The sequence below is a fragment of the Falco peregrinus genome, chromosome 2 (genome assembly GCF_023634155.1).
Source record: "Falco peregrinus isolate bFalPer1 chromosome 2, bFalPer1.pri, whole genome shotgun sequence".
In the NCBI taxonomy this organism is placed as follows: domain Eukaryota; kingdom Metazoa; phylum Chordata; class Aves; order Falconiformes; family Falconidae; genus Falco; species Falco peregrinus.
Window position 1 is genome coordinate 32,076,656 of NC_073722.1, and position 23,862 is coordinate 32,100,517.

General features: G+C 40.5%; 1 long non-coding RNA gene across 4 annotated transcripts in view; it reads right to left on the reverse strand.

Moving 5' to 3' along the window:
- Window positions 1-3: 3 nt before the first annotated feature.
- LOC129783915 (uncharacterized) overlaps window positions 4-23,862 on the reverse strand; it is a 32,619-nt gene continuing 8,760 nt past the window's right edge. Inside the window, exons 3-6 of one of the 4 annotated variants that reach the window (XR_008746018.1) lie at window positions 22,184-22,303; window positions 11,092-16,123; window positions 7,740-10,996; window positions 4-6,801 (exon numbers count right to left, since the gene is read on the reverse strand). This is a non-coding gene — a long non-coding RNA (uncharacterized LOC129783915). Of the gene's footprint in view, window positions 6,802-7,739; window positions 16,124-22,183; window positions 22,304-23,862 lie in introns of all 4 variants that reach the window. The other 3 variants (XR_008746019.1, XR_008746017.1, XR_008746016.1) reach the window with 3 other exon arrangements.

Consider the following 23,862-nt stretch of genomic DNA (forward strand, 5'->3'; position numbering starts at 1 on the left):
CAGTAAACCAAGCTCACCTAAATCACAACTAAAATAAAAATAATTACAGGCAGGTAAAAGAAATGGTCATCCATTCGGCAAAGGTATCAGAGCAGCCCAAGATATATATTCACTAATATAATAATATTCACATGATGAGGTTTGCTCTTTCAGTAGACACAGCTTCAAAAGACAGCATGCATGAGCAAGACCCTCTGCTAACATTAGGAGAGAAACTGTCTCTCTTACAGTTTAATTTAATTTGCAATGTTCCACAAATCCAAAGAATGCACAGCTGAACATTTCCTGTACATTCAAGATGTTGGGACTCTAGACAACAGCTACATAGCTCTGAAAAGAATTGGTATTGTTTCCACCATTCGGACACAACATTGTCTCTTTTAACCTGTTCAGAAACTAGAATCAATCTAGTTGCCTATATTTGGGAGCAAGCATTAATATAAATTTGCCTTTCTTCTTTCAGATATGTAAAACACACAGCCCTGATCATTACTGAGGGAGACCAGTGCTGATTTCTGTATGAATTACAGCCAGAACGACTATTTAGTTGAGGACTTACCCATACTCAGCTCAAGAACACCTCCTCCCTTTGTGCTGTTACCTGGAAGAATTTAAGCCCTGGCTTTCTCTATTGTCTCGAAAGTATTCTGCATGTAAACACTTCAGCAATTAATTTTATTAATGAAAACGCCCAGTCAGATACATTTTGTGAATATTAAATTCATATTGATGTACATCTGGGTATTTACTAAGGATTAATATTTGAGGCAGACTCTGAACCAGCCATTATATAGGATGCTTTGATTTTGGAACACAATGGAAATGCTACAACTTTGTTGTTGACTAATTAATTTATTTTCCATTAAGAACTATAAATTTGTCTTTGAAGCTTCAGTACCTACCAGGAAGTTGTCTGCTTTTAGCTACCCTGCACTCTTCTGCTTTAGGTGAGTATGGTTGCAATGCATCCTCAGAACAATTTTTTGCCCATTATTTCTGCTATAGTTGGGAATAGTAAAGAACTCCTAAGACTACTTTGACAGCAATTAGAAAACACTTCATTTAATGTCTAAAGAACCAGAATCCTATCACAAGGTTCTGTATTACAACACTGTGCATTTCATCTTCCATAAGTGATATGCAAAAAAATGAATGGAGTTATGGTAGTTAACATTCTTCGCTACTCAGCTCTGGAAGTAAGTCATAAAGAGACAACATTCAACAGAGCCAGTGCCAGGAACAGGAGGGGGAAATAAAATGTGAAGGAATCACAGAGAGAAAAACTACAGGAAAGGCTTTCCAACACAAAAAGAACTATTTCAATACAGGAAGGACAGTTTTTATGAAAGAATACCATGTCCAACAATTTTAGACAGATGTGTTTGAAAGGAAAAAGGGATCTGTTTCGGTGTTATAAAAATTGAGCAGCCCCTTCACTATAAAACCAGTGTATTCTATTACAACCATGCCCCAAATGTTTTTGCCAGTACAAATGCATCCTTGGGATACAAGTGAGCGGGGTTATTTTGTTCACATCCTCCCATGACAGCTATGGTTTCAGTTCAAGTCACACATTACAATTGTTTTTACTCTTCCTGCAGTATTTTCTTTTAACTTCCTATTTAGTTGATGTCTTGCTACTAACGTATACCAGTACCCATTCTCAACATTTACCAAAACATAAGGGACTGCTCACCCAGAGCCTGCAGTACAGGCACGGGGGACTGTGGGTTCAGAGCGGTGGGCGCTCCGCACAGCCCTGCAGTATGATGGTGAGTGCTTCCCACTTTGTCCCAGGGGAGGCATGATGGCAGGGAAAGAGGTGCAGACTAAAACACGGCACGTGAAAAAATAGCCCCAGCAGTAGTCTGAATTTTATTTCAGCCAGAATGCTAAAAATATGAATCATATCACATGCTTTGACAACTAAAGCCCCAATAAATTTTAAAAGTTTTCCTTACCATAGCTGCTGTAAACTTTTATTATTTGTCTTGAAAATTTAACTAAAAGGTTTAAGAAATGTCCATTAAAAAAAACCCCAACCCCAAAACAAAGATCTGCTGATGCTTTAAGGTAAGAAATTTTTAATTACAAAAGAAATCCAATATTATTCCCCTCTTGCTAACCTTTCCTTACTCTTTTTATAGCCTCTCCCCTCACCTTGCCCACACCCCTCATCCCCTCTCCTCCCTGCTCCTGTTCCTTTTACCAATCCTACATGCCACATCCTCTCATTGCCTCCCACTTTGGACACATATACATGAATGCAAATAGCATCTTCCAAACAAACAAGTAAGGAGGAAGAGGAAGAAGAGAAGTGGTGAAGGGTAATGTGAGAGCTCTTAAATAAATAATAATATTTACACTCTTATGTAAACCTTAATTTACAGATCTCAAAGTGCTTTAGGAAAGTAGACATTGTTCACTCCTTTATTATTCACAGACAGTTCAAAGATTTCTTTTTTAAGAAATCCATTGTTTTCTTCCTACACAATTTGTTAACCCTTGGCTGACACTGGACGTGGTGTTGCCGGTAGCAGGACGAGCAAGTATAATTACTGGCAGCCAGCTGAGCATGTTTACACTGAAGAAAAGACTCATCTCACATTTCAAACCTGTGCAATTCTTCTGCACCTGTGTTGTACAGCCTGCTGGCCTCCACGTGCTGCCTATGGAGCCACTGCATAGGTACAAGAGCCACGCTTATTTGTCTTCTATCCAAATGACTTCTGCCTAAAAGATGGGTTTGAGAGTGATTTAAAGTGAGGATTTTTGCCAAAATAAATAATCTTGCACAAACACGGTACTCTTTCAAAGTCCATATATGCACCAATTCTGTATAGAATTGTGCATTCCAAATAAAGCATTCAACACCTCAAACTCTAGTTTAAAAATTACAGATTATTTCATCAATGACACCATTTGTAACTTATTGTTGAGAAGTGCTTGGCAGTATCTCCTTTCTGAGTCTTCATCCCTGAAACTGCTTTTGGACAACTCTAGGCGAGTTACCTAAAGGCAATGTGTTGCCATAAGGCGAGAGAATAAATCCCATTTCTTTGAACTTACTTTCCATACAACTAATTATCCTACATGCCAATTCTGTACAGACCTTTAAACTAGATCTGCAAATGTAACAGCAAAATCAAACCAGCTGGTATCTAATACATCTCAAATACAGTAACCTTCCTTAATATGTAGTTCATTGGTGATTACCCATTATTATCATCTAATATGAAGGTCCTTGAATGCATCCAGAGGAGGGCAACAAAGCTGGTGAAGAACTGGAAATAAGAAGTGGCTGAGGACTCAGGATTCATCTGGTTTGGACAAAAGGAGGCTGAGGGGTGATCTCATTGCTCTCTGCAGCTTGCTGAGGAGGGGAAGCGGAGAGGGAGGTGCTGAGCTCTGCTCCCTGGGGTCCAGGGAGAGGACACATGGGAGTGGTTCAAAGCTGCACAAGGGGAGGTTTAGGCTGGACATTAGGAAGGATTTCTTTACTGAGAAGGTGGTCAGACACTGGAACAGGCTCCCCAAAGAGGTGGGCAATGCCCCAAGCCTGTCAGTGTTTCAGAGGCATTTGGACGATGCCCTTGACAACATGCTTTAACATCTGGTCAGCTCTGAACTGGCCAGCCAGTTGGACCAGATGATCGTTGTAGGTCCCTTCCATCTGAATAGTCCATTCCATTCCATTCCATTCCTGCCACAATAATCAGTAAAGGATCTCAAGTCAAGTCAGGTGCGAGGAGGGCCCTCTCTGGATCGAGTACTACAGTAATCGTCTTACTTCATCAGGCAAACCAGTTCTGCTGCATAGCTGTGAGATCTTGCAATTAGGAGACCTCTCTGTGCCATACATCAGAAAATTTTTCTCCTGTCACAGCAACTTCTCCCAGTGATGCCTGTGCCACATAAACTGGTTTGATCCAAGCCCACTGTCACCCATAAAAACCGTGGAATGATTTTGGAGGATTTTATTCTTGGCAACCCGACACTGCACATTGTGCAGGAACCATCCCCACTCTCCTTGCAGTATAAATTGGATGTTGGTCCCCTGCCTTAAGATACGCAGGGAGAAATGTAATGCTTTTTTTTCTTTAACATTATTCTATTCCCGGGGGTTTTCTATAGACCTCAAGTGCCCATCTTTAACATGCATGTAATGAATGACTTCACCAGAATAAGAAGGTAGTCTCTGTCTGTTAACAGCGTAGCTTCTTGTAAAGTACTGAAAACTAAAATCTAACCCAGGCCATAATTACAGTTCCTATTGTCTTAAAAGAACTTACATGTAAGTAAGACATCCTATGGACAAAAGCACGCAGGCAGTAGCTGCTTTTTAATTGGTTACAGTTCATCCTACACAAATATTTTTGGCTTTATAAGGGGTAATTAAGGGAGTAACGAGACCAATATTTGCTTTCCCAAAGAAAGATGGTAGTAGACACTAAACCTGAATAGGAATCCAAGACAGGAAGCTCTTCGTCACAGCCTTCAGCCTTAGCCAATACGCAGGGTTTTCCCTGCCTGTTTCTCTTAAAACCTAGAAACTGACAGGAGTGTTTTTACTGCAGTTGTGTCTCTTTACAAGGAAAATATATAACAGCCTTTCGTATGTGTCACACATAGCAGAACTTAAAAGGTATTGAATAAATCTCTGAACTTCTGGGCTCAGTGCTAGCAGAAAGATGCTTCAGGCAGTAAAGGCAGGAAAAAGTAACAAAGGGCCTTAAAAATCAAATCACAGCAAAATATTCTCTGTCCTGTTCTTAAGCTGCATTCATGGAACAGGAATTTGAACATTTCTTAGAAATACAGAAGGATATTTCAAGGATTGACAAGGATGACTGACTCCATCATTAGCTTCTTTACCTAAAGCAAACAGATCCAAACTATAGCTGATAGCTCAAGTCCAAAGAGGTAATACTACATCACGAGACCATCTTCTTGCTGTAAAAGGTGAATAACGTTAACTACTAAAATGATTATGAACAGTTCTTCTGCACAGGAAAATATAGTTTTACCTCTTTAAAAAAGATGATTGAAAAACCTCTGGATATATAGTTTGGGTGCTCTCTAAAACCTCTCCAAACTTAAGCCCAAATATTATGCTTATCAACGAGCATAACTTTCCTGGCATAATATGACCTACTTAAGCTGTTGCTTTTGAGTCTTGCTAAGTATCTCCATCACTTTGTGAGAACATAGTCTTAATAATCAGTTAATGCACTCCATTAAAATTGTTGCAGTATCAATAAACATTACAACATCACAAACCTAAGACTTCCGTTACTTTAAAGTTAAGTGTTTCTTTGTTTAAGTAACAAGCATAAATTAATGCAGCGAGAAGACAAGAATTGCTTCTTAATTGTATTGGAAGGACTTTTTTTTTTAAAACCTAAAGGTAACAAGTGTCATTTTGCATATATTAAGATTTAAAGAGGTGTCTCTGTTACAGCTGATGTGTAACTCAAGACTTACAGAGTTGTAAAACTGTAACTTTATGCTAATTTCAATAAATTATGTATAGCCCATTTATAAATATGTTACCTGCTGTCCTTGATCCCCACACCATGCTCGGATTGGTCCTGGTCTTTATTTATCAGCTTGGTCTCCGCAGGCCTCATAAACTGTTACTGGTTACAGCAAATAAGATTTGACTTACCAGCCTTCTCCCCTGTTAGTCACAGCAAGGGTCTTCACGTGCCAGATACCACAGAGCACTTTGTTTCATTGTTGTGGGAGTTCGAAAAAAGTCCATAGAGCTTCCTTATGTGAAAAATATTCTTGAATAAAATATAAGAGAATGAAATATAGAGCTTGTGATATTCAGAGATATTCAAAACAGACATTTCAGAATAATTATTACGTATTAGCTTTTCCACAGACCGAAACCCTTGATCAGATATCATTGTTCCATGCTTGCGGTTCTTCTTTTCACTGAAACTTGGCATCAGGAATACAGACCAGGACTTTTTTCAGCCCAGGGTGCATTAAGGACAACAGGGCACACCGTGCCAGGATGAAAGCCTGTCTGTCAAGGCACTCGCTGGGGACCACAGCCGGCTGGGAGGAATGGTACTGGGGATGCAGGTAGGAAGGAGCTGCCCGCCTGTGCTCGATGCCTCAGGCTGCGGCCCCAGACCTGCCCCTGCTCATCTGAGGATGCTTAACACAACCCGACAGCTACACCAGGGCCTGGCGGCAATCGAGCATCACTTTCTAGATGTGGTGCCTTGGGAAACACACAGACATTTCTCATGAATGAAGAAATAGTGTATGGAAGTACAAGTCCTGGAAAATGGGAACACAGCTAACTGTCAAGGTTTCCAGTGGAGTCTACAGTGGGATTGCACACACCAAACAGGCGCATGAGACTCAACCCAACTCCCTCCCCTTTTACTCATAGCACTAGTCCACATAAAGGTCATTACCAGTTGCAGGATGTCTTTCACATCTGCGATATGTCATGTACTTGCCTGCAAAGATGAAGCACTCTTATGTAGCAGGATACTATGGAGATGAAGACAGCAACTATTACAGCAAAGGACAGCGTGAGGAAGGAGAAATAGCTCATACAACCCATTTATTTGTACTATCAAGCACGTAATTGTGTCTCTTTTACTGATATTTCCTCTGGAAAGTCGCTTGTTCTTAGTCCCATCACTTTCTGAAAGGTGTAGTATTTACTGTGTGGCAGATTCAACTGCTGGTCTTCCACTTTGAAGATTAAAGCAGACGATAAGTACAATCCATTCAGGAGGCATGTAGAACAGTTTCCAGCACCCTTGGTGTATTCTGTAAACAATATACATAAGGCTAATTATGTCTGATAATAGTATACTAATAACATCTGATGTTTGTATAGTGCATTTCACATTAAAGGGAATCGCTGTTACAGCATGTTGAACATGTAAGATTAGGAGAGATATAAATGGTCAAGAGCAATTCCTAGGGAAGGACAAGTTAATGTTGCCTGAGATAGGTACCACACCACACATAAAATACCAACATGTCTGTATTCTGCAATTTTTGTTTTAAACTGCCCAGTTTTCAGGTGCTCTTGAGCTTAAAATTGTTCTTTGAAGGAAGACCGCAGGGAGGTGCCCATTTTGGACAAACATTTCGGAGAACTTTCCCTACTTGAAAGGACTTTCTTAAAAGAAGTGGATAAAACTGCCACTAAACCACTTCTTTTAAGAAAGTCCTTTCAAGTAGGGAAAGTTCTCAGAAATGTTTATTGGACTTTGGGTTGCAGGGATTACAAGAAATGTTTGCAAGATACAGTTCCACCTTTACTTTTCCTGTTCTGAATTAGGACAGTCTGGATGCTAAGGCCATTTCCGTTACAGTATTAACTCTGGCAAGTGGAACAAGCCTTACTAAAGGAATTTTAGCCTTGGCTTGAGATTCAAGAAGTTGAAACGGGGCATTAGAGCTACAATGGAGTCTCTAGTATTGGAAGATGGCTTCTTCAGTGCTACAGAAGAGCAGGGAGCCAGAACTGGCTAGATAAGTTACTCTCCCTAGATTTCTCCAGCTAAAGCGAACAACAGTTGACTACAAATGTTCTTGCCATCCACCCATCTTCTATTTTGTATATGTTTAGACTGATTTCTAGTATTGAAGTCCTCATGTTTTTTTGGTATGATAATCTGAACCTTGTCAATACCAACTGATTGATACACATCTGTCAGATAGCTCTTCACCCAGCATCACACTTCCCACACTCATACCTCTCCTCAAGATTTAGAAATTACTTCCTTTCTGAGAATATACTCAGAGCTTCACAGGAACACAGATAAAGAATTCTACAGGCCTAGAAATAAAATAATAAAAGTTTGTGGGTTAGTACAGCCTACCTGCACTTGACTATCTGCTTTATCAGCCTCCATATGTTAATAATTCTTTTCTTAAAAAATTTTCTGAGGCCTTACACGCTACAACATACCTGGTCACCTGGTAGACCAAGTCTGGTCACCATTTTCTCCCTTCTTACGTGGATAACATGCTACATTTGCTACTTCCAGTCCTGTTGCCTCCCTCTTGGACGGGCAGACATTTAAGCATCTGACCCACAATTCCCTCTGCCCATTATTTCAGAGTTTTGGCTCACAAGTAACCAGCCTCCCCAGCACACTGCAGCTCTTGATGCCATTTCAGGTATGGCCCATATATTCCCACACCTCTTACCTTAACTGCTGCCCTGCATTTCCCCTAGGAAGAGTAGTCTTTTTCTTTTTTCCCCCTCAAAGACACACCATTAACCTGGTGATCAACAGGAGATGCAGGTACCCACATAGACAAATTTCTTCTAGTGCTAAAGAAAGGAAAAGACTATTTGAAAAATGTTTAACAAATCCACTTACCTAAAGCTCATCATGGAGTAGATTCTCCTCATGCTAGGGGTATAAGCAAAGACAAATTATCTGCTATTTAAAGACAAAACACACACCTGTCATTACCACAGCCAGAAAAGGGTTATATGGAGGATTTGTTCTGTTTCACACTCGTAAGCCTTTTGAGGGTCCATGCTTTTGAACATAGTATCACCTTAAAAAATCCTTTCTTAAATTCTCTTTCCTTATGTAGATCTTGGAGGCAAGAACTGCCTTATGGAGTGTGTCATCACCTCAGCTGTTGTTACAGCAAATAACAGCCTGTAAAAGTGCGCTGCATCTAGGATTGCACATGCAGCATGGGAACTCGCTGGAAACCCTTATTCACAAAATGCAGTTGCACATGAAGCAGCGTGTCAAAAATGCCTGAGAAATAAAATGGGGACGCTTTAGGTCATGCCTGTAAATAATACTTTCCTACTCGACAGCAGAAAAATTCTATTTAGTGTGTCATGCAGAGCAGCTGGCATAGCCTTCATCTGGTGCAGCCTTCATCTGGTGCCAAGTCACACAGCTCATGCCTCTGAAAAGTGCCTGGTCAGTTCAGGACTACTGCTCACAGCCAAAGGCACAAGCAAACAAAGTCAGCTCAGGATGGCTGCTAAACTTGCAGTGGCAGGTGCGCTATGCCCACCCTGGCATGAAAAGCCCAGGACAGAGGAAGCCTGGGAGGAGCAGGAAACCATTCTATAGCCCTTGAATACAAAACCAGAAGCTGGAAAAACTCACAAAGTCCTTCCACCTTTCCTGGGAACCTGGCCAGGCTTGCCAGCATAACTTGAGCCTTGCTCAATACAGAAATCACTCTGCAGGAGAACCAGCACGGCAGACCTCAGGGACCCTGGAGAAGAAGGAAGCCGCTATACCACCCACCCTCCACCCTTAAGCCCTTTCAATTAACTTTGGTTTTCTTACATTTGATTCAAAACAGCTTGGATAATTTATTACTTGTATTTTGTAGAAGGTCAGCACAGAGGTTTGTATTCAACATTAGTGTACATAAATGTAAACAGGAACTTGGAACGGAAATTTGGTATGTCAAGCCACTCATCACAGCTTGATGGAAAAACATAATACTCCAGTGTCTCACTGGTCACATATTCAGGGTCTTGTCATTTGAGCCCTTCAAAAGAAATGAGAGCAGATCACTCAAGCTGCCTTTCTGAAGCATTGCCTAAAACCCCAAGGAGTCAGGAAAGGTGGTTAGAGTTGGAGGTAGGTGTTTAGGACCTTCCACTTCTTAAGGAATGCCAATTTGTCAAAACTCTTTGTGATTCATATATTTTATAATGATAAAACTTCTGAAAGAAAGGTTTCTTGGACTGCGAATTGGACTGTTGTTCAAAAAAGAGGAAAGGTTTGTGGCATGTGAGCCCAGAAAGTTTAGTCATGAGTAACTCCCAGTAAGGCTTGACTGTACATCCTCTTCTGACCACAGCTACTCCATGCAAACACCTGTGGACCGGGTCATTTGAATAGTAATTGCTGGGGTCAAGAGCTACTTGAGCTCATTTTCACTTGAGAAGATCAGGAGTTGATAACCTGAGCAAATCAGTAGCAGAGCTGGCTGTGGAGCAAAGGCAGCCATCTGGCAGGGACCTGAAGATACACCTCATCTAGTTGACGTAGTTGCCCTTCGTACAATAGGAAGTGACCAGCAATCAGCATACCAAATTTTGTATGTTTAACACCAAGTACTGATTGTCTGTTGAGTAAGACTACAAAGGAAACATGGTAAGATTAGAAACACAAATCTTATATTCACCTAGCGGTCAGAAAATAAAGCAAACAATAGCCTTTTTATTGTTGCCCAGATGCGAAAAGAATTGAGGGCCCACGTGTGAAAGAAATTTTGCATCCTAATAATAGCAAGTCACAGCAAAGCTCAGGAGATTAAAAAAAAAGTTACTTATAGGCAAACGAAACATAAAGGTCATAATAAACGAAAGTTTAAAAATCAGAATTTCAAAGAAGGGAAGGAGGAGAAAAAAAAGAAAATGGCTATAGACAGTAATTACAGTACCACATGAAGAATGTAGCTAAATACAAAGCTTAACATGCTTTAAAAAAACTAAACCAAACAGATGTGCAAAACAGAGTTTCCAATTTCAATCATTACCTTAAACACGTCTCTTTTACTGACTGACTCACTGAGTTAATTTGAGGACAACACTTTAAAGAGATGCTTCCATGGAAACACCTCCCTCAAGCTGTTGCTCGCCATATATTCCACATCGCCACATAAGCAAACGCTAAGATAATTCCACTTCTCTCTGAGCATTAATTCACATTAAAAATCCCTTTTCTCAACACTACTGCTTTTACATTCATGTGATTCAGAAGTTTAAATCTGATTGGATCGGATAGTGACTGTTCATAAGAATAATAAGAGATTGCCAAGAAGAGGTAAAAAGTACTTACGGATGTGATGAGTATCACCAAAGAACTCAGAGATCTGTGGAGCTTAATGGCATTATTAAAAGCTGGCATTTCTAGTGATACAGACCAACAGGAAAGTACATGACCTTTCTAGTGCTGATCTTAACTTCCTCTGTTTAGAAAAATGCAGCTTCTCTGTAAATCCCTTATTCCTGCTGGAGAAGAAGATATTTCTCAATCCAGTATTCATCCAAATGCTAGGCAACAATACAAAGAAAAAGCAGTTCTTGAAAATTTGAAAAATATTGACCTGAAGAGAAAAAGAGGGCAAGCTTTCAGCCAGTCCTTTCAGCACTGGAAATTGCCTCCTAGAAGCTTCCACTCCATAAAACACAAATAAAGGATATTGTTGTTACACGTAAATGCATGTTGAATACCCAGTTTGAAAAGAGGATTTTAGTTGTAAGATACAGCTACTGATCTGTAACTCCTTAACTTCAGCTTGCAGTCCTTATTGGAAGAGGACCTAACCACAGAGGTGTTGTTACATTCCCATAGGTCTCTTGAGCTGGTTCCTTGGTCTCATCCTTTCATCCTCCAAGATGTAAACACCCTCTGGCCACCAGAGCAACAGAAACACCGAGGTTCCTTTCTAGTCATTGGAAAAATGTGGATACCTCCAAAAGCTGTTTAATTCCCCTTCGTAAAACACTTTACCTAAAATAGATTGTTCTGCTTTCTGTTAACCATAGGCAGCCTGGACTACCACTGGTCTCTTCAGAGGCTAAGCTCAGCAAAATAGATACTAGCATAATAGGCACTGTCTTGTCATAGTACAAAAAATAAAATAAAATGTAAAAAATCCCTACACATTCCTGACAACTGTATTTCACTTACCTCCACACAAGGACATCTTGCAACCTATGGATAAAAAAAGCTATAAAAGCAATAAGCAATACATGAAGGTGCTGGAAGCAGTCCGTCTGCATCAGCTTGGGCCAGTCTACCTTCAGGTACTGGTATTAGGCCAGTTCTTCATGTAGCTTTATGCTGAATGTACTCAGGCCAAAAGAATTACAGGTTTCTTACTATGTAGGGTTTGTTCTGACAACATATACCTTCACTGCGGAAAGCCTTGGAGGTAATTTGGAAGATGCAGCAGACAGAAAGGCACAGCAAGAATATTTGTCATCCAAAAAGAAGAGAGAAACAATTGGGAGTTGCAGAAGAGCACATGGCTGCATGCTTGTGTTAAAATGTTTATCAGACAAACTCTGTACAAACCTGAGAATGTGTAACCAAGACAGGCACCGAGACAGCTAGCTTTAGCCTTGCAAGCTTACTCTTGCTAGTTTCCAGTCAATCACAATCAATGGAGAGAGACTTGCTCTTCCAGAAGGTAATCAGAAGGTAGCGACATATCACAGTACTCCCACAAAACCAGCTTTTTTCTCTGCTAATTAAAGCCTAAAAAACATCTGCTCATTTGAATTCTTTCCCTAAACCCATTTTCTGAACTAAATCAGTACACCGTGACCCCTGCAGACTGATGGGTTATGTTAGGTAAATAATCTCAGCATCTTGAGCTCCCAGAAGGCAGTGATAAGCATCTTTCCTGTCCACTGGACTACGTTGAAGGACTTGATGATTTTGGACATTGCAGTGGTGAGTCTTCTCCTTGAGATGATGGGGCTTCCTGAGCGAAAGCAGTGGGGTAAGGCCACAACACAGAAGCAGCAAAGCACTATGAATATTAAAGGATGACCCCTCAAGAAGGAGAAGAAAATGAGGGGAAAAAACCCACCATGTTCCCAATTACGATGTAGGCTGGACTGCAGTCTGAGCTTGCTGTCTACCAATAACCTTTATGGAGGTCTGAGATATATTTATGTGCCCAATGGAATCAGTCTTTAGGTTTGTTGACCTACTGCCAAGCCGTCTCCAGAACCGAAAAAGAGTAAGAGTATCACCTAGGCAGTGCTGCAGAGAGGACACTGCAATTAGCCTGGAGACAGTGCCATCCTGCAGCAGCAATACTCTCCAGGTGTCCTTGTGTTGCAGCCACATTAGTGCCTTGTACCACGCTCGCTTGTCTTGGAGAGTTCAGCTAGGATGATGCACAGTGCTTTGCGAACATCAGCAGTTATCACTGGGGTGAAGAAAGCTTGGGTGTTGACTCTTGAATTACACAGTTCAGGAAAGAAATTTCATGGGATATTTAAACATACTAAACAGTTAAGAACTCTGATTTATGTCCAGATCACAAGAAGGAAGCACGTAACAGTGCCCCAAACCTAAGGGCATGCAAAACATGGCAAAGGAAAGATACCCTGTTGCTCAACTGTTGATTGAACATGCTACAGAAACCTCAGCTTTGCCTCTAGTGACAAATAGCTTGCAAGGTATGAGGAGATTACAAGCCAATGCTCTATGATTGCAAGCCAAAATAAAAAAAAAAAAAAAAAAAAAAAAAAAAAAAAGAGTACAAATTAGACATTTCCTATCCATGAAGAAATGCCAGTCTTAGAAAAATGGCTAACTGCATAAAACACATGCTGCAGCAGTAGTTAAGAAGTTCTTTCCTTTTTGAGTAATCAGAAGATTACATTCTGTACAGTGAAGATCGAAAAACAAGCCAAACCTAAGCAACATTACTTGACTTCAAAGAAGTGAGAGGAAGAGTGGGTTTAAAATAAAGACATCCTAAAATATGCATGTTTTCTCTAACTCCACTGTTTTCATCTTTTCACAGCACTGGAACTTTTTAGGTTTTTTAAAAAAAAGCCTAACAGACTAACAGCAATACAAAGGGTAGTACTGCTTCACCATTCCCATTAGGTCAAGTTTCTAGGTTGGATTTTTTGTAGTGTATTGCTGGTATTTTTAAAAGAACCTGAAAGAGGTTGTGTCAGCTTTGGGCTCTAAGGAGCTACACCTATTGCTCCGGATCTATGTATGCGAACTTTTTTCGTATTTATTTTAACTACTGCTACAGTTCGGCATGTATTCTAAAGCAGTTACAGTTATGCCAGAAGTAACGTTAAAACTTTAAGTAGATGCTTTTACCAGCTTTGTACACTGTAATGCTGATTAAGAAATACTAATATATGTAGGCCTAGATATGAGAATTTCTTGCCCCACCTGTAAGCCTATAAAAATGTATAGTCATGCAAATATATGATACTCAACCCCAAACCTCCATTTTTAGCCTATTTATTCACATTCAGAAACATAAATAATTAGATTTCTGTTAGACTTGTGCTACATTCATCACTATGCTGAATTTATATTATACCCAATTGCCAAAATCAGAATCAAACTGTACAATTCCGTTGACACTGGTGGGACAGGGTGTTGACAGCTTCAGTAAGTGCGGGCCAATGTTTGATGGAAACTTCAGAGTATTCAGTACAACCGTAAGACTCATTTACAACCACAAAAGTGGGAAGGCAATGAGCAAGTGTTATATATCTGTGGTTTTCTGTGTTAATAATAATTAACACCGGACCTGGGGATTTTCTTCATCCAAATTTATTTGCTAAAACCTTCCTCCTACTCAGACTTTTCAAATGGACTCCCTGACTCCCGTAGAACCAGTTTTCTATCTAAAGCAAGTAGGACTGTAAGAAAAATTGCTTCATGAGATTATAGTGAAAGTGCCAAGGAGTACATCTTGTTGAACAGCAGCGCATGTCTCGGGCACCTTGCTTGCTTACGTTGGTCCCCATGAACTGCTGAAACAGAGCACAGATACCTGAGGCAGCAGAATTCAGAGGGATTAAGTGGTGCTGCCATACCCATGCTAAGCAGCACCCTAACTACCACGAGATATGTGATAGGATGCAGCATTTCTCCAATGCAGCTACCTTGATTTTGGATCCAAGCACGCAGTTCTGCGCGAAGGCACTGTTTATGAATAGACAAGCTTGGGTTGGCATTACTTCAGGTACTTCTTGTGCCACCTTCCAGTGGCACCTGACTGTGAATTGGAAGCCTAGATTCCACAGACATCTAACAAGACTGTTTTTGACATTACCAAGGGCTTCATTTTACTGTGACAAACGCTCCTTTTCTAGCCAAAATAGTCAAGTTACAGGCACACATGACAAACCACAACATACCACCTCCCAGGGTATTTCTTCAGTGTCACTTACTCTCATAGCTGTTCATATGGTTGATCACCAACAGTGTTCATGTCTTTGAGTATAATTAAAAATACATAATGAAACAGTTTAATAACAACAATAATATACATATAGCATAACAAAACTAGTTCGATTTTTTAGAAAGAATAAGAATAGAAGCTAGCCTTCTTCTGTAAGACGAGAGGCATGGATAGGACTGCAGGCTGGGAGGTACAGCTCTCCACACCTCTGTTGCATGGGCAGCAGGGCTCCAGAGTCACACTTTGCAGCTGTGCAATTTCCAGAGCAACACAGAGGATGCTCATAATTAGCTGACAAGAGGCTTAACCCTCGAGGCATTGGTGGTAAATACTATAATCTAGGCTGCATACATTTGCTTGCACTTCAGTACAAAACCCCTGCAGAACCATCCCTCTCCTTTTCTGTGGCCCTATAGCCCTGCTATTCACTTGTTAAGCTTTTCACCAAACACAGATAATAAATTTTCTCCATCATTTATATCACTCAGGTTTGGAGGGTTTTGCTAAGAGCTACTTGTTTTGCTCTTGTATTTTATCCTCTGTGCTAATAGCCTTGTAGCCAACAAAGCCGATGGAGCTGAAATACAGATGCAAGTAAGTAGGAAAGTGATGTTAATGGATTCCCTCATTTCACAGACTGGAAGAACATGAAAAAGGTCTGCCAGAATATATTTTTTTACATCAGTTCTACTTTTCTTCTCTTTTACGGTATCTGAATGACCAAATGCCTCCAGCTGGGGTGTCAATGAACCACAGATAAACACAGACAAAAAAAGTTGAGAAGCCTAGGGTTTTTTTGGCCTCTGAAAATGCCAGATTCTGAAGGCTAAGCCTCTCTTGAACATTTAACATTGCTTCATTCCTGCAAAGTATCACTGGAGACAGCTTTATAATCCAATTAAAAAAAAAAGTGTTTTGTTTGAAAAGCTTGTTAGCCTTTCAGGTAAAGTCAGCTTAGCTGGAAACCGATCCATCAAAGTTTCATTTGATTACAAATAAAAAATCCAAATAAAAAGGCTAAACAAATGCCAGCCAAACTTGAAGACTTACATACTCAGGGTTCCTGGATCTTCTCTCTTTGGTTTTTTTTGGCTTTGTAGTCATGATTATTCGTTACTATTTTTAACATCAACAATGTCCTTCTCTGAATATTAAGAAAACAAGTAGAGTCACATTCCTACAATGAAAGTAAAGTCAAACAGACAATACAGTACCCCAGCCTAGTTCTGAGAAGACTATGCACTATGGAATGAGTAAGTCTACGTAAACTGAGTAAGACCCCCTGTGAAGTCTGCAAGCACTATATCTTGACCAGACATGTGCAGGCACAAGGTCGCATGTAATAGCACTCAACTACCTTGACTCCCGGGCCAGTGACCAAAAGGCAAGTTTCTCCATCAGCAGGGAAGGCTCACCGCCCACTGACTTCTCAGGGCAGAGCTGAAACTTCTGCCTTTGCAACCAAAAAGAAAACAGTATCCACAGCGATGGCTCTGGGTAAAACAGCCTTTGCAAGGGAACAGTAACAAATGAACACCAAGTTACCTGCATTTCTGGGTGTTGGGCAGCTCTGTATCTGCACCACTGACCAGCTTAGCGCTACATGCTTGAGATATCTCAAGAATGGGTCTTATTTTGGAAAACTGAGAAAGCTGAGAGAGTACAAACCAGTGAGCGCTGCTTTGCATAGCACACATTGCAGGTAAGAGGGGCAAGTAAAGGACTGCATTTTTGTGTCCTCACAGTAAGCAGCACCTTTCTCACTACAGCAGGCCTATTTAAATCACCTGGTCTATAGAAAAGCTTTTTCAACATAAATATTAGAAACTAATGGATTTATTTTCCATTTATAGACCTGGACCTACTCGAGAAAGGTAAGAGGAAAGACTCCCCTACTAACTAAGGGAGGGAGAACAAGCAAAGCATATTTAGGTGATTTGTCCCTGGTGGAAAAAGGCACAATGACGCTGGCATTAGCTTCTTAATTGGCTGGAGACTGCCATCTACTTTGCTTTCTCCTCCAAACCAGAGACTGCAGCTGCCACACCTCATTGCTTAATTGTGATGACAATTTTGATTGTTTCAAGTTTCACTATATACTTGAAATACATTTGAGGAAGTGTAGAGTTCTATAAAAGCACAACTGAGGAAAAGTTCTGTATAGATAAGAGGAAATGATTATTTATCTCCTCCAATTTACACAACTGCAGTTTCTGAATTTGACCAAATGACTTTGCATCAAACCACATTTTTAGATTAAGTTGAAGCATCTAGCTTACAAAAAATACTTAGTCTTCATTTAAAGACACCAGATGATGAGAAAGTCAATATGTCCCTGAATTAACTATTGCCAGGGTAAATGGTCCTCAAAGTTAAAAATGCAAACTGTATTCCAAGCTTCCCCCTGCCAATGTGCCAAACTGAAAACTTCACATAGGAGTTAAAATCTTTTTTTTTTTTTTTTTTTTTTTTTAAGGGCAGAGCAAGTAATTTTTCCAAGATAATTTTTTATTTCAGAACAGAATGGTATGGCCAAATCTATTTTTCATTTTCTGTATTCATCCTAACATGTTTATAAGTAGAAGATAAATTTAAACGTGTTTAAAATTACACATAGACATTCACAGATAAAAAATAAATTATGCTATCATGTGGAAGAAAAAACATTGCAAAATTAAAGAATAATTTCTATGTCTATTTGCTTTGTCCTGTAGCTTGTCCTCCATTATTTACCTTGCACATTCTACTACAGACCTTTCCCATGTCAAGCAAAATTTTGATTAATCTTGGTCATGTATTTACACTGAAGACTCTGAGCAGCTGAAAATCAGTACGTGTACTAACACACTTTTAACATAGCTGGTAAAATTTTAATGCATCTCCACTGTGTACTTACATTTGAAACTGCATCACCTCCAACTGACACCAGCTATGCTGCCTGTTGGTCAATGGACTTATTTCCCAATGAGCAAACAGCCAAATCACACAAACCTTGCTCACATTCAGCTCTGTTCACCATCCCTCAGTTATAGTGTCACCAGAGATGCACCAAAAGACCACATTATTCCTACCACAGACAGCAGATCAATATTGTGGCCACAGAGATGGTGCAGTCCCTCTGCCTAACAGACTTCTGTAAATCCACAGATGACAACCAAGCATCTTTTTTTGTTACTATGTTTGTCTTTTTAGTCTGTGTTATTTTGAAAAAATATTTACATAAATAAAACCAAAAGGGACTTTAGTAATGAGTGCCAGGTTATGCACAGACACCCCAGAAGAGACAAAGGTCCCTCCCCTGACCTCATGCAGGAGCGTGGTGTGGCTGGAGACCCATGAATGAGTGCTGGAGCTCTGTGCCTATCAGCCCAGCCCGAGGCAGGTACCTGGGCTCCCCTGCACAGCACCTGGCAAGGACTGTGCACCTCCAGATGCTGCAGTGGGAGAGACCAAAAAACCCCCATCCACTTCAATCCCTGCGACAGGAGAGCAGGCAAAGGATGTGTGAAGGGAGTCCCACACTGCCAGTACTGCAGCCCCAGGTTTGTGAAAGGCTGGCTACTCCAGAAGCAGGATTTCTCAAACTTGTTGCTGTTATGTCTATACTTACTAAACAAAAGGTATTGGGCCACACCCTATCTCATGCTACGTGACTTTCAGATGTAATGCAATATTTAATTTCATGAAACCTGTCTTGCCAAAGTTTGCAATGACCTCAGCCTAGCTGCTGCATCCCCACCTTCCTTTGACACAGGCCCTTGCACTCTTCTGCTTAGTATGTTACCTTCCTTTTGCTTCACTGCCAGCCTTCTGCTTTTTCTTTTAATTCTCTTACAGTTCTGATAAAAGGAGTTCGCCTTTCTGCATCCTCTGCCACTCTCCTTCACTTTCTATTAGCATAGTACAGGTCTCTGACCTGGGTTTCTTTCTCTTCACCTTCAAAAATTCCTCCTAGAATCTCAAGTGCAAACAAGTAACAGCTACAATTTCCATGCCACCATGGCACTGAAGTGCTAAGGGTAGAGAAAGTCTTATAATGTCTGGGTTTTTTTAACGTTAGACTCATTCACAAAATAAAGAAGGTGTCTTGTGTTAGTTTCCCTAATGTTTTGATGATGGTTTTGTGTGTAACTTCCCTAAAACTCCAAATATAGCATAAAAAATTAATCAAGCAAGAGCTACTACAGAACTGAATCCATTCATGTTGTCTTACAAGATGCACTTCAATTTCATAGACTCATACAGTATCTTGAGTTGGAAGGGACCTATAAAGATCGTTGAGTCCAACTCCCCAGAAAGCTGGGGAAAACAACGCGACCTGACAGTGTATTATTTGAGAAATGGTATGCTATATAACAAAGACTTAAAAGTAAACAAGAAGCAGCATAAATTTTACACAGGCTTACATGGCTGCCTTTTGACCTCTGAGTACTTGCTACAGGCTTTTTATGTTTTCAGTTAATTCCTTGAGAAGTGTATCCACAAGCTACCTACAGAGAGAACTGCACTGTGCCACGCTTCAAGTGTTCAGAGCATGGGAATAAAAAGCTATGACCATGGTGACACAAATCCTGGCCTTTCTGAAACAGGTGTTGCAGTTGTCAGTAGACATTTTGACATATTGCCTGGCCTTTCATTGTCATGTTTAAATCCAATTTAACCTATTTTTGAAGCTTGATAGAACATGTACAGTCTGCACTAAAAGACAGTATTGCTATGCTTACAGTAAGCATAAGCACTCCCAAAAAGAGCAGAACTACACAAAAACTCTTGAAAATCTCAACAATAAATAAACAATAAAAAGTAATGGGCTTTAAACAAAGCCATCTGACCTGGCTCCATCTCAGCACAGCTCTAGACTCTGCACTCCAGCATTACAAAGCGCACACCAGCCCAAAGTGTCCAGAGCGACAGCAGGTGGACAGCACTGCAGCTAGGAGCAGGGAAGCCTGGCCTCCTATGCCTGTGGTGGCCTCGGTGACACTTGCCCACCACCGGGACAAGGAGTGCCATTTCACCTGAACAAAAGCGTGTAGAAACAACAAGCTGGGAGAGGAAACAGATTAGAGTCCGGCAAGAATCAATTATCTAATAGTGAGGAGTTGCAGTCATAGCTGGTCATCAGGGCTGGCTAGGTAAGGAGATCAGGGTTTGGAAATTAATGAATTGTCTAGGATGAGCAAGATCTGAGGAGTGCTGGCAAGGCTAGTAAAGCGTGTGAGAGAGCTGGGAAACAGGAAGGCTTTGAATGGAGGGGGAGACTGCAGAAAGAAGTTATACTTGAGAAGGAGGGAAAGATTAGCAAAACGGACAGTTAGGAGCAATAGAACCAGCTAAACAAACAAAATTGGAAAAAGGCATTGGGACACTGCTGGGGGACAGAACAAGGGCACCCCAGAAAGATGAGTTCTGTCTGAGAATGGGGGAGAGGTTTGCAGATAGGAAGTTCAAAGAGCTTGAGTAGTGATTTCCATAGTGAGCTCAGGGGAACATCTGGGACTGGCCAGAGTAGGAGATTGGTAGAAGATACCTAAAAAGAGCAGAGATGATCAAGCAACCAGGGTGCACCAGGAACAGAGCTAGGTCAGGCTCAGATTGGAGAGGTGGGGAGAGACATAGCCAGCTTGGAGAAAGGGAGGAGATGAAAGAGCAATTAAGTCTGTGCCACCAAGTACACGCTTTTCTTCAACCCCTGGGATGCCAATCCAGTGCTTAGGAGCCTTTTCAGCCTTTCACTGTGTCTAAGCTACAGTGCTACTTCCTATTTTAAACAGCAGCACACTTGCTTAGAATGGGAGTTCCTGCAGGAGTTAGGAGTTCGTATCATGTTATTAACCACCACCTAGCCCAGAAGCAGTTACAGCTCTGTTACAGGAAACAAAGGGATTTTGCACATCCCCTTCTGATTTTTGAGTCCGAGTAGTGTTTTTAACCTAAGTATAATACTGTTTATTATATGAATGCTTATTACAGCAAGTGAGAACACAGAACTGGAAAAATTTCAAACAAAAGACATTAGTATTATCTAATGATTCATCTAGCCTGGTTAAGGAAGCTGTATAACTCATTAAGTATATTTCAGAAGTTGGTTTGTCATGAGAGATAATGGCAGACAATTGACCTCTGCAAAGTACATTTTTTTCTCATTATTTCAGTATTATAAAAATATTTGAATTACAGAAAAGTGTAATTATTCACATCCATTTATTAATTTCATTAGTGTGGTAATGAATACTGTTAAGAGTAGGAAAGCACTTCTAAATCACTGTTTATTAACAAAGATGAAGTTGAGCTCAGAAGAGATCATCTGAAACCAGATATTAGCTTGATTAATTTGTTGCTTGTCTTTCTGGTCTGGCCACCAGCAGCTATGGACATTCAGCTACAGAGTAAAAACAGCCAGTGCAGGGGAAGGAGGACAGGGCTACACCACAGTGACAGCCAATTCTCAAATCAGTTTAGATCAGCAATGAAGACTGACCCCTTTGAATGTATCAACTGACCGTAGACCTGTATTCCAATAACTCTTATTTATTGGAAGAGAGAGCAAGTATTATAGAAAACTGTTTCACTTGCAGAAGAAACCATTTTACTTGCATTTAGGGGGAAAAAATTGCCTTTTTTAAGGCCACACAATGACAATGTGAGGAGCTTTTTCCTTTTATCCTTGGGATATAGAACTTATATCTGGCAGGCAAATAGGAACCGTATCGACAACAAAGTGATTTATTTTTTTTGGACGCAAAACAAATTCTTTTTGCTACATGTATGCTTACATATACATCTGCAAGTATTCTTTGTGAAAGACAGCTTGATAGCTGCACGTCCAGATTGTTATCTTTCAGGAAGGACAAAAACAAACTGAACCTACAGCAACCATAAAATAGTATTTACTCACTAATCTGCACTGATACGTTTATGCCAAAACCAGATGAGGATCGTGCACTCCTCTCAAAGAAGGTATTCATTATTTCAGGATGCCCTGTAAAAATGCAAGTTGTATTTCCTACATTATCTTCATGGACTTTCCTGTCCCTCCCCGACTTACCCCAATATTTAGAATGCCTTTCCTTGTACAAAGGCCCTTAGGTGGTGGTTTAAGGTTTCCCCCAGAGCAGTGGAGAGTTACTCTCCTGTCTGTCCCTTGCAGGAGAGGCACTCATTTTTGGTCTACCGCAGTGTTGTCCTCTGTGCTGTGATCTAAAACCGCTTCAGGTCTTGTGTTCCCCATGCTCACCTGACCATGGCCCTCTCACAGGAGCGTCTCAATACATCTTTTATTTTTTCCAGATCTGCACCTTCCAGAGTTTGTTGACATCACCCTGAGAGTTCTTGTCCCCTACCGTGCCAAATGATCCTAAAGACAAAACAAAGAAAAGCTTTTTAGAAGATTTCAGGTGAGGCTAGGAGACTGAAAACAAAATAATCACAAGTGTAGAACACGAGCCAGCTGATATTTAGCTGGACACTCCTTCCAAGATGTTTTCCCTCCCTTGCCTGTAAGTGCCCAGATGTATCCTATTAACTGGAGCTGGGGACACAAGTTTTACAGCACCAACACGTCAGCCAGGTGTGGGCCAAGTTCTGAAATTTCCTAACGAAATTCAGAGGAGGAGGGAAGGTTGGGTCTCATCTTCCCCTCCCTCCATCAATTTTACAATTAGCATTACAATTTTAGTTTTCCTTTAGTACCCTCTTCTCAGTATAAGTGGCCTTAATATTGATAAAGCTTAATCCTATGTCAGCTTTCAGTGTTCCCTTATTGTGTTTGGGATTAACATCTTAAAAATAAGATAAACAAGTTACTGGTTTTGCTTTGTGAGCAGGAAAAAACTCCCTAGATGACACCCTATCTCTACTTTATGACTGTTAACTAATGCCTACACCTTATCATCACACTGAATTATCTGAAGACTGAACTCTGACCTCACATAGAACATGTTATTGGACTTACCTTCTGTTCTGAGGTCTGATCTTCTAATTTAAAGGCAAAAATTCTGCTAACCTAAATACATGGCTTCATCCTACACTATTTGCTCATCTCACAGCAGTTACAGGTTCAAAACATCAGTAACATTATCCATGAATTTCTCCATGTTTAACTATCTTCTTCCAGTGATGAAGTTTTCAAACCTTTATTTATTAAATTACAGCAATATTGTGAAAGTTTTTACAGTAAACTATTAAAAAAAAAATTATCCTTCAAGGGAAACAGCTGGGTTAGGATGTACATTTCCAGCAGCAGATTCCTTGTAAGAACAAATAGAAATTAGTAGCACAAATTCCTAATTCAGATTCCTTCCTGTGACATCCCTCACTCCAGTCACGTTCATTCAGACTGAGACCTCAAAATATAGGATAACACATAGTTGCTTCCTCCCCAGAAGAGCCAGAAAACAGAACAGGGAAAAAAACCACCACCCTCTTATCTGTTCATTCTTCTCCTGTTTGCAGCACCCTCTTCTTCAGAAACAAAACTCTTCTAGCTTGCAGGCAAGACCTTGCCATCATCCCTTCTACACACCTGAGGCCCCTACTCTTTCTCTGGTACCAGAATTGCTGAAATCAAATTAGGTATAAGGAGAAGACCATGGAGCATTAGCCTAGACACAGGAATCTGAACAAAGTTTTGTGCTTGGACTATTTATTTGACACGTACCAGAAAGTTGCTAGAACACCCTAAGAAGCGTTAGCCACTTCCAGATGCTATTACAGAATCTAGGGAACCAAGTACTTGACTTTGAGTCTGCTTTATAATTAATAGTAACATCTTTTCAGGACGTACTTGCCCCCACATGTAGCTGGATTCCAATCCAAAATCAAAGCTAAAGACCACTGTTAGCTTCTATCATGAATTCAACGCTGGATCAACAGTGCTTAGGAACTCGGAAAAATCACCTCTAGAACAAACAACTT